This window comes from Muntiacus reevesi, chromosome 8 (genome assembly GCF_963930625.1).
Source record: "Muntiacus reevesi chromosome 8, mMunRee1.1, whole genome shotgun sequence".
Lineage (NCBI taxonomy): Eukaryota > Metazoa > Chordata > Mammalia > Artiodactyla > Cervidae > Muntiacus > Muntiacus reevesi.
This window is the reverse complement of record NC_089256.1, coordinates 2,604,930-2,621,602: the sequence shown is the minus strand read 5'-3', so window position 1 is coordinate 2,621,602 and position 16,673 is coordinate 2,604,930. Positions and strand designations below refer to the sequence as shown.

The following is a 16,673-nucleotide window of genomic DNA, read 5'->3' as shown; positions in this document are numbered from 1 at the left end:
ATGATCTTTAAAAGAACTAACATATAAAAACAGTGCTCAAAATTAAGTCTTTCAGATGGTTAGGGGGTTTGTTCTTGTAGATGGTAATTGCTAGTAAATTTGTTAGTTTCTGTAAGAACTTCTGACAGCATTTTTTATGCTCAAGTTTTATTAGAATGATTAATTTTATTAGAATGATTTTAATTTTCAAAATTCTCCCTTGAACATGTCCCTAGATATTTTCAGCTTTTTATTAAATTGTCCCCTCGTTCCTGCACTCCCTCTGAGTCTCCTCTACCTTTCTCTCCCGCCCCCCCCCCCCCAAATGTGCTCACAAGCAAACACAGCTTCTCATTCTCAGATAAAATCTGAAAACAAAGCTTCTCCTGAACATTCTGAAGCAACATGTTAAATTATATAATTTCATTGATAATACTACCTTTAGAAATCATTATTTCTCATCATACATTCTCTCCTAAGAATTTGAAGACTGAGCAGGCTATTGCTATATAAACTAAACTCTTCAATTTGTTAGCCTTTTATTATGTAAAGTATCTGAATAATTTTTGCAGACTGAAGCAGAGGACACAGATGGAGGAACTTTGTCACGGCAACATAATGCTGGCACACCGCTGCCTGTTTCATCTGAGTATGTGTTTGTTACTATCTGTTGTTTATTGTGAAAAAAAAGTAAACTTTCAATTGAGCAGGAAGGAATGCTGCCCAGTGAGGAGTCCAGATTACTGTCCATAGCTGACAACACTCAGAGCACCGATCTGTGTGCCCAGTGTGTTACAGAGCTTCTCAATGAAGTAAACTTGGTCCCCTTTATGGCTCTTTGGCTTTTCTTTGCTCTTGTAATCACACAAATGCAGTCAATTTTGATGTTTGCTGGTAGGAAGTTGCATTTGAATTGTAGTGTATTTCTCAGAAATCACAAAGCACATTTCAGGACCCAGTTCTACAAAGGACGTTATTTTGAGTGACAAAAATGCAACCTCAAAAAAATATGTTTATGTTGGAAACCACTCTAGAATAATTAACTATTTGGACAGTGTTAGTTGATATATCAAATTTTAGTCATTTGTGTATACCGAGTGGATTAAAGTTAAAGGTAAATACACCTGAAGCTTGTACTAACTATTCTGTTTTGTATTTCTGAACAGGAAAGATATGATCCGCCAGATGATGATTAAAATATTTCGCTGCATTGAGCCGGAACTGAACAACTTGATTGCATTAGGAGACAAAATCGATAGTTTTAACTCCCTTGACATGCTAGTCAAAATGAGTCGCCATGTGTGGACTGCACAGAACGTGGACCCCGCTTCTTTTCTGAGCACTACACTGGGAAATGTTTTGGTGACTGTCAAAAGGAACTTTGACAAATGTATTGTAAGTTGGGTATTTTTTTTTTCTGTAACTTAGAACTCTTAACCATTGCAGAGTATCTGTGTGTGTGTGTGTGTGTGTGTGTGTTTCAAAGACTTCTGGCTTCCCACCAGGGGACCTACTGTTCCTATCCCCACGCCTTGCAGCAGGGTATTGGCTGCAGTGTCCAGGAGCAGGCTAGTGCCAAGTTGTGTCCCGTCTACACTGTGAACCATGGCCAGTCCTGGAGTGGCTGACACAGAGGCAGCAGCGATTACACCCGAGATCCACTAAGTAACTGAAATCCCAGGTGACCAATTAGTGACCATAGATTTAATGAAGCAACTGAAACTTGAATTTATTGTTTTTCTTCTTTTAATATATCACAATAGGATAATTAATATTTGGGTTATTTTAATTGATTAAAGTATTTTTTTCAGGTTAATAGCTTTAATCATATTGCTTTAAGAATAAATTGTTCTTATGGCAACTTTTGGTGAAAGAATCTGAAAAACACCATGAAATTCCCTGGCCTGTGTAAATTTTCCACTTGCGCAGAATTTTCCGTTTGCAAAATAAGGATAGAGAAATGTAAACGGAACGTCTATAGGTTTCCCAATAACTGCACAAACAAGCCTGCTGTTTTCCGGAACCAACTGACGTCAAGCACCTGTACTCACAGATAAGATGACCCCATATGATACACATTATGTTACTTTTATGTTACTCATTCACTGTACTGGATGTGCTAACGGTATACATTATGTTATTCATTCACTGTACTGGATGTGCTGACAATGTGACTTCTTCCTATAAAAGTCAGCTTACACTGCTATACGGTGCGACTCTGCCTCCGAGGAGACTAGAGTCGCCCGGCTTGCGCAAACCGACAATAAAGCCTCTTGCATATTGCATCTGCTGGACTGTTTATTGAGTCGCGGGAGCTCCTCTCTGGAACAGAGACCTGACGTTTGGGTCTTACATTGGTAGTTATCATTTTTCTCCTAATAGGGAAAAAAATCAATAACTTTATTTTTTCTGTTAGGTTTTGGTAAGCTCATAGATATGAACAGGATTGGGCCAGGTTCTAAAAAGAGTTTCATTTTATGAATATATTTAGTATTAATATGTAAAAATAGGTATTTATCATCTGAATTATTCTACTATGTAACCTCTAAGTTAAATCCAGTGCTTGAATAGCCATAGAATAATGAGTGAGTGAAAGTCACTCAGTCATGTTTGAGTCTTTGTGACCCCATGGTCTGTAGTTTGCCAGACTCCTCTCGCTTTGCAGGCAGATTCTTTACCGGCTGAGCCACCAGGGAAGCCCATAGAATAATGAGAGAATAATAAAAATATTAAGGGTGATTAAAATCCACTTCATCTTTTATACTTTTTAAAAATAATGCTTACTGATTTCTGAAAGTTTAAAAGCCATCCGTAGAAACGTAAATGTCACCTCAACAGACTTGTTAACCCTCCTTCCCCACCAAATGATTGCACTGGCATTTGAAATATTATGAAATTTGGCCACTTATCCTCTTCCCTGCCCAGCTTTCTTCAGAAGTGATGATAAACCTGTAAGGTCTGATTGTAAGCTGATTGCCAAAAAGAAAATAAAGAATTACTAAAGTCTAAGATAATGAGTCCCATGTGACATAGAATAAGAAGAGCTAGAACATAAACCATGAGAACACTGTACATTTTTAGAATATGAAGATTTTCTTGCTCTTATCAGTGAATAAAACTAGTATATAAAACTTTAATATAATACCTCTCAATCCAGTTGAATGTAATTGTTAGAAGTGTAAGATATAATAGTGTCAGGGAGATGTAGACATGGGTTCAAATGAAGTGCTTAGCACATTGCCTGGTACAGAATAAGAGCTTGTAACTAATTGCTTGTAATGGTGATGATGATGATGATGATGATGACAGTAATGAAAGTGAAAGTAAAGTCGCTTAGTCGTGACCGACTCTCTGCGACCCCATGGACTGTAGCCTACCATGCTCCTCCGTCCATGGGATTTTCCAGGCAAGAGTACTGGACTGGGTTGCCATTTCCTTCTCCAGGGGATCATCCCGACCCAGGGATCGAACCCAGGTTTCCCACATTGTAGGCATATGCTTTACCATCTGAGTCACCAGGGAACAATAGTGGTAATTAGTAATAGTTTGCTGAAGAATGCTCGTGTTCCTCTCAAAACTGGGAAGTGAAGAAATTTAGTAAAATTAACCTAGAAAAAGGTATAAAGTCGTGTTTTTTCCCTAAATTGCATGTATTTCTAAAAGATGGACCTTGTCACTAAAGGGAAGAGGATGGTTCCTTCTGTTGGTTATCATCAATCTGTTTCTTAATTTAAATCAAGTCTTTTCACAGTGTCGTCAGTTGTGTGTGCTCAGTAAGTGTTACATGTTTTTGGTACTTGGGACAAGATCTGGACCTAAAGCATACCTTGAAAAAGTAGTGAATGGTTCTCTGTGTATTGAGCCAAAGAATGAATGTCAGACAACTGCAGAAAGTGGAATAGATGGTATCTGAGTTTAGTACTTTCATCTGGTGGCCAAGCCCAAAGTGTTCTTCAAGGAACAGGGCTAAAAAGGTTAGCCTGCCAAGAACTAGGGATAAAATTAGAAACATATCAAGTACTACCAAGCTGGACACTGCACTCCAGTACATTTCTTACCTGCATTTACTTTGCTTTTCAGGATTCCTCACACTACAGTGATGTGGTTTTATACCCTTTAACCTTTGAAAATGGTATGATCTGGGTGTCTCTGCCTCATTGTATATTCTTGCCTTCTTTGTCATAGATTAATTAACCGTATAAGGATGGGTTTATTCCTGGGCGCTCTGTTCTGTTAATGTACATGTCTGTTTTTGTACCAGTACCATATTGTTTGATGACTGTAACTTTGTAGTATAGTTTGAAATCAGGGAGCATAATACCTCTGATTTTGTTCTTCTTTCTTGAGCTTGCTTTGGCATTACGATCTTTTGTGTTTCCATACAGGTTTTAGAATGATTTGTCCAATTTGGATTCCTTTTATTTATTTTTCCTGTCTGATTGCTATGTCTAGGACTTCCAATACCATATTGAACAAAAGAACTGTTACTTTTCTAATCTCTACATGTCATATGGTTTTCAGGTTATACCCCCAGAATCTCAGCACAATGAAATTTTAGGTAGGAGTTGAAAATGATTCAACACTTTGGCAGTGTACTTCTTACTGGGAATAGAACTAGACCCCCTGGAAGTACACAGAATCATAATCGATTATTTTGAACCAAAGTGTCTATATTCTGTCTATATGTCTATTTGTTACTTTGTATCCATCTTACACTAGTACTTTGCTATACTGATTTAGAGTGAATGACTAATAGGTACATGGAAAACTATATAATGCAAATCCACATTAGAAGTACCTGTTCTCCTCTGTGCTCATACCCCGAAAACATAGAACTTCTCTATCCAAACAAATTTTAGGCTGATGAGATTTGGAAATGGTTGTGGTTCTCAACTTGACTATATAGACACCAACCAGAAATAATCTTGAGAGATCCTGTGTGTGCTCTGGTATCTGCTCTGCCCCAAAGTGGGCAGTCATTATATACTTACCTTTTATAAATGATAGACGTGTTCATTGGTTGTTTTTACTTGAAACAAAGACCTGAGGTTCACAAGCTTTGAGTGCATTTTGTTTTGAATAATTTGGATTTTTTCTCTTGATTTTAGTTTCTTCAATGATATCTATGTACTTTTTAATCTCTAGAAATAGTTTTTCATAGTTATCCATATTGTGTTAATCTTTGATTAGTAAATGTCCGAAATGTTCTAGGTATTAAATTACATCATGCCTTTGTGGTATATATATTTACTTTTAATTGTACGTTGTTTCTAAGTTGCTTAGCTATTTTTCTCCCTTGCTTTCTGCCTAACTTTAGAGTAACCAAATAAGGCAAATGGAAGAAGTAAAGATCTCAAAGAAGAGTAAAGTAGGAATTCTCCCATTTGTTGCTGAATTTGAAGAATTTGCTGGACTCGCAGAATCAATCTTTAAAAATGCTGAGTGTCGTGGAGATCTAGATAAAGCATATACTAAACTTATCAGAGGAGTATTTGTTAATGGTAAACTTTTGTTACATTATGAAGAAGTTTTTGGTGGTGGTTTTCCTTATTTCTGGTGTTTTTGGTCAGTTGTTTTCATTATTTCTGATTAAGTTAGAAGTTGGGAGACAGATGTGTTCATTATTTTCCATAGTCTATAGTCTTTTTTAAATTTTCTGAAATTAAAGATTTCTTAAATTTGGGACTTCTCTGGTGGTCCAGTGGCTAAGACTCCACACTCCCAATGTGGAGAACTTGGGTTCAATCCCTGGTCAGGGAACTAGATCCCACATGCAGCAATGAAGACCTGGCACAAGTAAATAAAAAAATATATATATATATTAAAAATAATAATAATAATAAAGATTTCTTAAATTTGAAAAACAGTGTGTAAAACCCTTTTGTATTTACCAGGAACTACTTATATTTTAGGGTTCATATGGGCTCTCAGTATGCAAAGTTGAAATTCATTTTTTAAACACAAAAATGACCTTGTGGATTACATTCACATTTTAGCAAGAGTCTTCTTGAGCTGATCAACAGTGATGTCTGTATGTGTGTGTGCTTAGTCAGTCAGTCATGTCCGACTCTTTGCAACACCATGGACTGTAGCCCACCAGGCTCCTCTGTCCATGGGATTCTCCAGGCAAGAATACTGGCACGGGTTGCCATGCAATCAGCCAGGGGATCTTCCCAACCCCGGGATCAAACCCAGGCCTCCCACATTGCAGGTGGTTTCTTTACCATCTGAGCCACCAGGGAAGGTCAAGAATACTGCAGCGGGTAGCCTATCCCTTCTCCAGGGGATCTTCCCGAGCCAGTTACTGAATCTGGGTCTCCTGCATTGCAGTCCGATTCTTTACCAGCTGAGCTACCAGGGAAGCCCAAATTAGTGCTAAAATAGTGTAATTCATCATCTAGCTATGTCAGATCACACAGTTAAGTTACAGAAACAGTGTGGATGTGTTTAATTTGAAATAAATGATCTGACTGCATCAATTCAGGAATTTTTAAAACTAAAAAAAATGACCAAAGTAGAATTATCTCAACAGTTACAGATAATACATTTTTGGTGGAAACAGGTTTAGGGGAAAGATGATAAATTACATGATTGAATGTTTATATGGTTGATATTTCTTTTAAAATTCAAAGTAGCTTTGCTTTGTCTGATTTTAAAGTAGTATATGCTCATTACATACCCCCCAAAATCAGCAAACTGACTTTAAAAATCAAGAAGAAATTAAAGGTAATTTGTAATCTCATCATACAAAGGTTAACATTTAATTTTTACCTGTGTGAACTTTTCAGTATATCTCTCTCCCTGACATACCTGCACATATTGTGTGTTCTGTAATTTGAAATGTTTCTCACACCTTACACCCTGTTTGGAACCTGCTAGACTCTGTGATTCTAGTGTCTGTCCTTGTCTCCTGATACAGATAACTGTAGTCACTTCTGATGATTACATAGAGTTCCATCTGTCATTGTTTACTTAGCAGATCTTCTGTTAACAGGCATTTGGTTTGTTTCCAGTTTTCTGTATATTTCTGTATATTGTCCAATAATTTCCCTAGGATCAGTTATTAGAAATAATTCCTGGGTCAGAAGTTTTGTGTCTGTTGAGTTTCTGCCAAATAACCACACAGAAAGATTATACCTGTTTGGTCCTTTGAGTGTTTGGTGAAAGTTTCTGTCACATCTGCCTCGAGACCCAGTATTTCTCAGTATTATCAGTCTTGTTATCCTTTGTTAACCTAGAAGGATATAAATCAGTTTTGCTTATGGTATGTTTTACTGTGTAAGAGCTTCCAAATTATATGTTAAGTTTATTCATCTTTCTCTTTATGAATTCTCAGTTTTGGGCCATTCTTAGAAAGTTCGTACTACCACAGAATTATTTCTTTAATTAGGTTTATTTTTCTTAGTACTTACAATTGCATTCATTTATTTGCCTTTGACATTTTAAGCACTTGAACAATTTAGAATTTGGTTGGCTAAAAGATGTGAAATAGGAATCCAAATTTAGCCATATATATATAACTGTTTTAGAATGATTTTTTATTTAGGTTTAGGTCGATCCTTCAATACAGTATGTTTTATTTGATTAAGTCCAGAAATGTGCTTACTTCTTAAAGTTATAAATGAAAAAAATCATGTAATTTTTCCATAGCTAAATGTGGTCATAGTCATACCAGGTCATCGTTACATTTTTTCCATTTTTGTTTTAGTGGAGAAAGTAGTGAACGAAAGCCAGAAGACCCCCAGGGATGTCCTCATGATGGAAAACTTCCACCATATTTTTGCAACACTTTCTCGTTTGAAAATCTCATGTCTAGAAGCTGAAAAAAAAAGAAGCCAAACAAAAAAACACAGATCACCTTCAGTCTTATGTCATATACTCTTTAGGACAACCTCTTGAAAAGCTAAATGTAAGCATATTTTCATTCAGTATATTTTTCTTGGTTTTGAACCTGTGTTTAGATGTTAGTAACACAACAGACATTTAAATTTGCTCATTCATTGGTGGGTGCAGGAGGATAAGGAAGGATGGACTGAGATATTGAAGCTGCTCAGACACTGCTAGATGTTTTATATACATTATTTCTTTTAATTCTTGTAAACGATGATGTGGGGTAAGATAGCATTATCCTTGTTTTACAAATGAAGAAACTGGAAGTAAATAAAAAGTTATAGTAATTGACAGGTAGCAAAGCAGGGGGATTAACCAAAGATTTAGCCTTTTCCATTATACCAGTCTTCCATTTCTTACCTCGTAAATGGCTAACCTTTATCCCTAGCTCAGATGAAGATTTTGAAAATTCTATCAAGATAAAAAGAAAATAAAAATTTGTTTTATTCATTGCCTTTTCTTTATACTTCCTTTCTTGACTTGTCATTCCCCAGAGCAAATCTGATCTTTAAACATGAGAAATGGTAGTTTTAGAGAACTTTGCAACATAGTAGAAGCTTAAATGGACCCTTCTAACAAATTAGGTCCACAGTGTGATTCGTCATCTTTGTTTTGAAGTTAGAGTCAAATAAAAATTGTCTATCTGTTGTCAGCAATTCAAATGCAGAACCAGTGCCTTGTAAACTGAAGAACAGGCAGATATTCCTTTAGGGTAAAGGGTCTGTCTCAGACCTAAAGCCTGCATGATGCGTAACTGCAACATAAAGGAACTTCCTTTGAAATCAAATTTAGAGCAGACACATTGATAAATCCTTTATTATGTAACATTGTTAGAGAAGCTCTAGCCAGTGCAGTAAGACCGAAACATAAAGATATATGGAAAGAGAATCATACTGGAATGGACTGCCATTTCCTTCTCCACGGAATCCTACCACCCAGGGGTCAGATCCGGGCCTCTTGTGTCTCCTGCTGGCAGGTGGAGTCTGTGACTGCACCACCTGGGAGGCCCTCGGGGTTACAATCACCTGTGTGTGACATGTGGGAGTTATTTCATCTGGTAAAGTAAAGTAGGTTTTTTAACCTAGTCAAGGTATATATATATATCAAAAAACAATTTGTTTCCTATATGTTATAATAACCAATTAAAAATCTGTGTAGAAAAATAAATACATTAATTAAAATCTGTGTAGAAAAAAATTTTAAATATCTGGAACAGATTTGTCTAGAAAATTATTATTAAAAATGTAGTAATTTAATGAAGAATAAATAAATAATTGCTAAGAAAATTTTAGAGAATAGTAGAGAGGGGATTTGACTTGTCAGTATTAAATCATGTTGTGCTCAAGTAAAGACTTGCCAATATACATGTTAAAAAACCACTTACACTTAAAAGGCAGCCTGAGAAGAATATTTATAACAGTACAAGAGTCAGTATGCTAAATATAAAAGATCTTTTTAAAATCAATCAGGAAAGCACTAGGATCCCAATATATAAATGGGTATGGGTTCTGAATGTACTTACTGAGCATATGAAAAGCAGATAAACTTCATTTCTAGCTGAAGAATATTGAAATAAAATGACAAATAAACCTTTCTTACCTTTTTTTTTTGGCTACACCACTTGGCATGTGGGATCTTAGTTCCACATCCCCGTCCGTCCACCGGGGATCCAATCCATGCCGTCTGCATTGGAAGGGCAGAGTCTTAACCACTGGACTGCCAGGAAAGTCCCCCTTTTTCACTTTTCAAAATGACAAAGATTTTTCTTTAATTATGATAATGCTTATGATAGTATGATAAGATTAAATAGTGTCATATACTGCTGACAGAAATATAAAGTAACTGAACTTTTCTGGGAAGCAATTTGTGTATATGAAGAGTCTTCAGAATGCTTAACAATTACACTCCTCAACTGAAGAATTATAGTCCTAGAAATTTATGCTGGACAGTCATCAAAAATGTGGGTAAATACCTATGTATGAAAGTTATTTATAGCTGTATTTATAATAGATTTTGCTTTTGATGAGTAGATTTTGCCAACTTCAAGAGAAAAAGTAAAAAATATTAAATACTTAATACTGAAGGAGTGAATAAACATAGTATAGTCATGGGATGGAACATGATGCAGCCATTAAAATTTATACTTTGGGAAAAACATATAAAATATTAAATGAAAAATATAGCATACAAAATTAATCTCATTTTCATACTCACACATCAAAAGACTAGAGGGAATTCTAGTCTTTTGACAGTGCTTATCTCTGAGTAGTGTGATAATAGCTGATTATTATTTTATCCTTTATATTTTCACACACTGTCTGATTTTTACACAGTGGATATATACTAGTTTATAATCAGATTTTTTTTCTTTTAATTTAAGTGGTAGTGAGAGCCGTTCTTAGCCATTGTTTCTTTTCATTTCCTTGAAGCATTTCTTTGAAGGTGTGGAAGCTCGGGTGGCACAGGGTATAAGAGAGGAGGAAGTGAGCTATCAACTTGCGTTTAACAAGCAAGAACTCCGAAAAGTTAGGAAAGAGTATCCTGGAAAAGAAGTGAAAAAAGGTCTCGATAACCTCTACAAGAAGGTTGATAAACATTTATGTGAAGAGGAGAACTTACTTCAGGTATGCTTTAGTTCTCTTAACCTACCTAGATTGCACATCCTTTTATATATCTATTTTCCCCTAAATATTCCTCTAGAAATGCTATACATTTTCTAATTTTAGTGCAGGAGGAAAGCGCCATATAAAATGCAGACAAGATTAGTAAATTGTGAGGAAAAAAGGAATATTTATACAAGTTTATATGGCTCTCTCTGTGTATTTTATATTTCTGTGGTATCATTTTGAGACATTAAGTTGTTTTGCTTTTGTTTGGGGATGGGTTTTTCATGACTTTCTGTGTTTTGTTTTAGTTTGGAAGGTAGTAAGAGAATGGAATGTGGAGTGATTGTGAGCATGGGAGCCTGGATATGGGTTCATAATCTGCCTCCAGGTAAAACTGCCTGGTTTGGAGCAAGTTAGTTCACCTCTCTGAGCCTCAGTTTCCTTATTTGAAAAGCAGAAATAATACCTGTACTCTGTAGGTGGGCACTAATATTATTGCCATTGCCATTTTATACATGTGAAAATCAGAGCTTGGAGAGGTAGAGTAATGTGACCACGATCTCATAGCTAATGTATGATAGAGTCAGGTTTAAACCTCAGTTAGAGATGAGTAAGAATTACTCTTGATTTTAGCATCATGGAAGGCTCCATGAAGGAAAGCATTTATGTTAGTCTCTGGAAGTCAGATACTAACTTAACAGATAAAATAGAAGTGGCATTCCCAGTGGAAGAAATACTGTGAGCTAAAAGATGAGAAGCAAAAAGTGTAAGTAAAGCTGTTTAGTAAAATAGTCTTAAGCTGACTATTAGGAATTTAAGGTTTGTGACATTTAGGATTTACAAGGAAAAATCCTCGAAGAAGGCACTCTTTGAACTGGCAGATAGAAGTGGTGTTCGTTCATAGTACCCACCCTCACCAGGTTGTCATGAGACTTAAATAGAATAATACATACATAAAGCCCTTTGCACTGTGCTGATGTGAAACAAGTCGAGTAAGTGTAGCCTATTGACAGTGCTGCCGTGTCAGTGTGTGTGTGTGTCAGGTTCTGCCTTGATAGTTGTCTAAGATTTATTTTCTGATGGGACTGTTCATTTGTTTACTTTTTCTTGACTGAAGTACAGTTGATTTACAGTGTCGTATTGATTTCTGCTTATATCTGTCAGCAATTTAGTTTCCACTTCTAGATTATAGATCCCTTTGACTGCTCATGATTAGTCTGACTCATCTTGGTGTTCTCCATGTCATCAAGAAGTGTTTTGCATCCTTAATTTTAGATAAATTAAACTTTCATCTGCTGTGAAGTTTCATTTAATCCTTAGTCTTATTTCATACATAGTAGTGCATAGCCACATCTGTGTTGGCTATTGGAACAGATACAATAACAGCTGAAATGTAATAAACATTACTGTGTTGTCAAACACTGTTCTGAGCACTTTACATACATTCACTCATTTAATCTCATTTGAACCTGTGGGGAAGGTATTATTATCACGACCCAGTTTACAGATAAGGAGGGCCTTGAGGCACAGAAGAGTGGTGTAACATACTCAAGGTCACTCGAGGAGTTACGAATCTTCCTTCAGGATGTACATTCTTAACTGTTGTTGTTCAGTCGTTCAGACGTGACTCTGTGACCCTGTGGACTGCAGCACGCCAGGCTTCCCTGTCCTTCACTCTCTCCCAGTTCAGCTCCGTCGCTCAGTCGTGTCCGACTCTTTGCGACCCCATGGACTGCCCAGAGTTTGCTCAGATTCATGTCCATTGAGTCGATGATGTTACCTAACCATCTCATCCTCTGCCACCTTCTTCTCTTCCCACCTTTAATCTTTCCCAGCATCAGGGTCTTTTCCAGTGAGTCGGCTCTTCACATCAGGTGTCCAAAATATTGGAGCTTTAACTTCAGCATCAATCCTTCCAATGAATATTCAGGGTTGATTTCCTTTAGGACTGACTGGTTGGATCTCCTTGCAGTCCAAGGGACTCAAGAATCTTCCCCAGCACAGTTCGAAAGCATCAGTTTTTTGGCACTCAGCCCTCTTTATGGTCCAAGTCTCATATCTCTACATGACTACTGGAAAAACCATAGTTTTGACTCTACAGACCTTTGTCAGCAAAGTGAAGTTTTTGCTATTTAATATGTTGTCTAGGTTTGTCATAGCTTTTCTTCCAAGGAGCAAGCATCTTTTAATTTCATGGCTGCAGTCACCATCCACAGTGATTAACTATTATGCTATCCTGCTGCTAAGTCACTTCAGTCCTGTCCGACCCTGTGCGACCCCATAGACGGCGGCCCACCAGGCTCCCCCGTCCCTGGGATCTCAAGGCAAGAACACTGGAGTGGGTTGCCATTGCCTTCTCCAATGTGTGAAAGTGAATTATGCTATCCTAAATGCTTAGAATATGTCTTGACAGTATTTCTACATTCTTGTTATGTATTGTTTCCTCTTGCAGTTTAGCGACTCTCATTTTCATTTTGTAGGTGGTGTGGCACTCCATGCAGGATGAATTCATTCGCCAGTACAAGCATTTTGAAGGTTTGATAGCTCGCTGTTATCCTGGATCTGGTGTTACAATGGAATTCACTATTCAGGACATTCTGGACTATTGCTCCAGCATTGCACAGTCCCACTAAACCTTATAAAAGAAGAAAAGATAAATGAAAAGAAACACTCTGAGTACACCAGACACTATTCAAAAATACCATGCAACCATTTTGAGAACTCAGACTTGAAATTTTACGTATTACTTAATGTCAGATAATTGGGTAATGTGTGCATGCTCAGTTGTGTCTGACTCTTTGCAACCCCATGGACTGTAGCCCACCGGGTTCCTCTGTCCATGGAATTTTCCACGCAAGAATACTGGAGTGGGTTGCCGTTTTCTTCTCCAAAATGGATGATGCCATACCACATATATTCAAGAGGAAAACTACCAATGAGTGTGGCAGTTTTATTCGCCCAGTAGGTTGTGTACTAACTTAAAGCATTTATCTCATCATAAATGCCTTTATCATTTTCTTACGACTGAACAGAAAATTTTCCTTTATTGTCTCGCTTCTTGTATTTGAGAATGGTTATCCTATATGTAATTCGTTGAGAGTTCTTCAGCTTTCAGTAATTCAGTATTGGTTACAAATCATGTAACTACTAAAATACTGTATCGAATTTTTCCTTCTGAATAACTATTGTGTATATGGATAAGGGTCTTGTGAAGATCAGTTGTAAACTTGAATTTTGAGGATCATGTGATTCTGTGTAACAGTCTGAAATACATTTTCCAAAAAGTTGAAATGTGGTAATATTATTCTTAAATTTATCATGTGCTGTCATTTATATGAAAGCAAGTCCTTATAAAATCAATATAGAAGAATTATTACATGTCATTTATCGTAAAACATAGTCAGTCAGTGGTACTCAGTGAGGACTGAATCACTGCCATAAAGAGACTCGTGTCCTTAATGCATAAACACAAAGACCCTGTCAGTGCAGCGGGTTCACTTTTTTGACATTTATTTTACTTTTGGTTACGTCAGGATCCTCACTGCAGCCTGTGGGCTTCTCTCTAGTTGTGGCGCTCAGGCTCAGGTCCCATGGCCTATGGGATCCCAGTTCCTGGGCTAGGGATCAGCCCACATTTCCTGCATTGGAAGGCGGATTCTTAGCCACTAGGCTGCTAGGAAAGTCCCTCTACAGTTTTAATAGCAAAAAATTGCAAATAATCCAACTTTCCATTAGTAGTAGATGGATAAATTAAGGTGTATTCAGTATTTGCCAACAGAGTAGTGAGAATTAGTGAATTTTATCTACAAAAAATACTGCAGATGAATACCAGGAAAATAATGTCAGGTTTAAAAAAAAAAAAGTCACAGAATATATATCATATGATTCTATTAATATAAAAGTTCAAAATAAACAGTATTTAGAGTTACAAGTGTTGTATAACTGAGAAAAAGCAAGGAAATGATCATAAAATTCTAGAGTGATTAGGGAGCAGGAAGGGAAGATTATGGTATCTAGCAGGGGCAGGATTTGAAAGGTATGTTATGTCACTTAAACTGGGCAGTGGCTACATGGATTTCATTGTACTATGATACTTGATACCTTACACATACCTTATAAATCTTATTTTATATTAGTTCAATGTTTAATTTAAAAACAAAATCAAACTCATATGTGTGTGTATATTCTTTATTGACATAGGAAAAAACCTTAATATTTGTAGATGATCTGGAGACAAAGAAGATCCAAGGTTGGTTGGATTGCTCGAGGTTCAAGCCAAGTATTTTCAGAGCTGATATTCCACACAACAGTGACCTCCCTCTCCAGAATGTTACAGATATAAATATATTTAAACATCTAAAGACCAAACACTGTCTAATGTTTCTGTTAACAGACCAAGGTTAATTTTACCTGAGGTGGTATGGCTCTTATTTAAAGAAAAGGCAGATAGCAAAATACTTCTTAGAAAAGAATCTAGAAAAGTAAGCACGTCACATAACAAAATTATCTAAATAACTGGATAGAAATTTTGAGAAAGTAAGATGTACATGATTCCTATTAAAGATAAACATTGGTTAATTAATATGTCTCAGTTTATATTTGTGTTAGTATCTGTTTATTCTAAGGAATTAGAAACTAAGTTTAATACAGCTTTTCAAAATTAAATAAGATATTTTGAACGAAGAAAGAAAAGCAGTGGATGACTCTGATCAGCTACAATTTTCTAGATCTTAGAGATATGTAATATTTTGTGCTACAGATAGAATGAGAAAAGAGCAACATATGATAACTTAGAGAATATAAAGAAATGAAAAAGTGCTGAGAAAGCAAAAATGGCTATGCCAGGAAGGTTAAATATACAATGGTGTCTAAGAAGTAAGATTATTAATTCTCATAACTCTATGTTCTAGGATCCTCTGCATCTGCAAGTCCCCAATTTTAATGTACATATGAAACAACCAGGAATCTTGTTGAAATGCAGGTTTTGTATGATCTAAAACTCTGCATTTCTAGCAAGATCCCAGGTAATATCAATGCTACAGGCCTATAACCCACAGCTGAAATTGCAAAGTTTTACAGTGGTGTCAGTTCAATTCAGTCGCTCAGTCATGTCTGACTCTGCGACCCCATGGACTGCAGCACACCAGGCCTCCCTGTCCATCTCTTTTGTTTCTTTAGGTAGATATACTCCTAAGTATTTTATTCTTTTTGTTGCAATGGTAAATGGTATTGTTTCCTTAATTTCTCTTTCTATCTTTTCATTGTTAGTATATAGGAATGCAAGAGATTTCTGTTGTTAATTTTATATCCTGCAACTTTACTATATTCATTGATTAGCTCTAGTAATTTTCTGGAAGAGTCTTCAGGGTTTTCTGTGTAGAGGATCATGTCATCTGCAAACAGTGAGAGTTTCACTTCTTCTTTTCCAATCTGGATCCCTTTTACTTCTTTTTCTGCTCTGATTGCTGTGGCCAAAACTTCCAACACTATGTTGAATAGTAGTGGTGAGAGTGGGCACCCTTGTCTTGTTCCTGATTTTAGAGGAAATGCTTTCAATTTTTCACCATTGAGGGTGATGCTTGCTATGGGTTTGTCATATATAGCTTTTATTATGTTGAGGTATGTTCCTTCTATTCCTGCTTTCTGGAGAGTTTTAATCATAAATGAGTGTTGAATTTTGTCAAAGGCTTTCTCTGCATCTATTGAGATAATCATATGGTTTTTATCTTTCAATTTGTTAATGTGGTGTATTACATTGATTGATTTGTGGATATTAAAGAATCCTTGCATTCCTGGGATAAAACCCACTTGGTAATGGTGTATGATTTTTTAAATATGTTGTTGGATTCTGCTTGCTAAAATTTTGTTAAGGATTTTTGCATCTATGTTCATCAGTGATATTGGCCTGTAGTTTTCTTTTTTTGTGGCATCTTTGTCTGGTTTTGGAATTAGGGTGATGGTGGCCTCATAGAATGAGTTTGGAAGTTTACCTTCTTCTGCAATTTTCTGGAAGAGTTTGAGTAAGATGGGTGTTAGCTCTTCTCTAAATTTTTGGTAGAATTCAGCTGTGAAGCCATCTGGTCCTGGGCTTTTGTTTGCTGGAAGTTTTCTGATTACAGTTTCGATTTCCGTGCTTGTGATGGGTCTGTTAAGATCTTCTATTTCTTCCTGGTTCAGTTTTGGAAAGTTATACTTTTC

The 16,673-nt window shown here is 36.4% G+C and overlaps 1 long non-coding RNA gene across 2 annotated transcripts; it reads left to right on the top strand.

Moving 5' to 3' along the window:
- The first annotated feature begins 427 nt into the window (after nt 1-427).
- LOC136173279 (uncharacterized) lies at nt 428-13,259 on the top strand. 2 transcript variants are annotated; one of them, XR_010664200.1, is made up of 7 exons: nt 428-628; nt 1,146-1,374; nt 1,518-1,660; nt 5,297-5,480; nt 7,688-7,888; nt 10,299-10,493; nt 12,956-13,259. It is a non-coding gene; the product is annotated as an uncharacterized lncRNA (long non-coding RNA). The 2 variants fall into 2 exon arrangements; XR_010664199.1 differs by lacking the exon at nt 1,518-1,660 and having other exon boundaries at nt 436-628.
- The last annotated feature ends 3,414 nt before the right edge of the window (nt 13,260-16,673 follow it).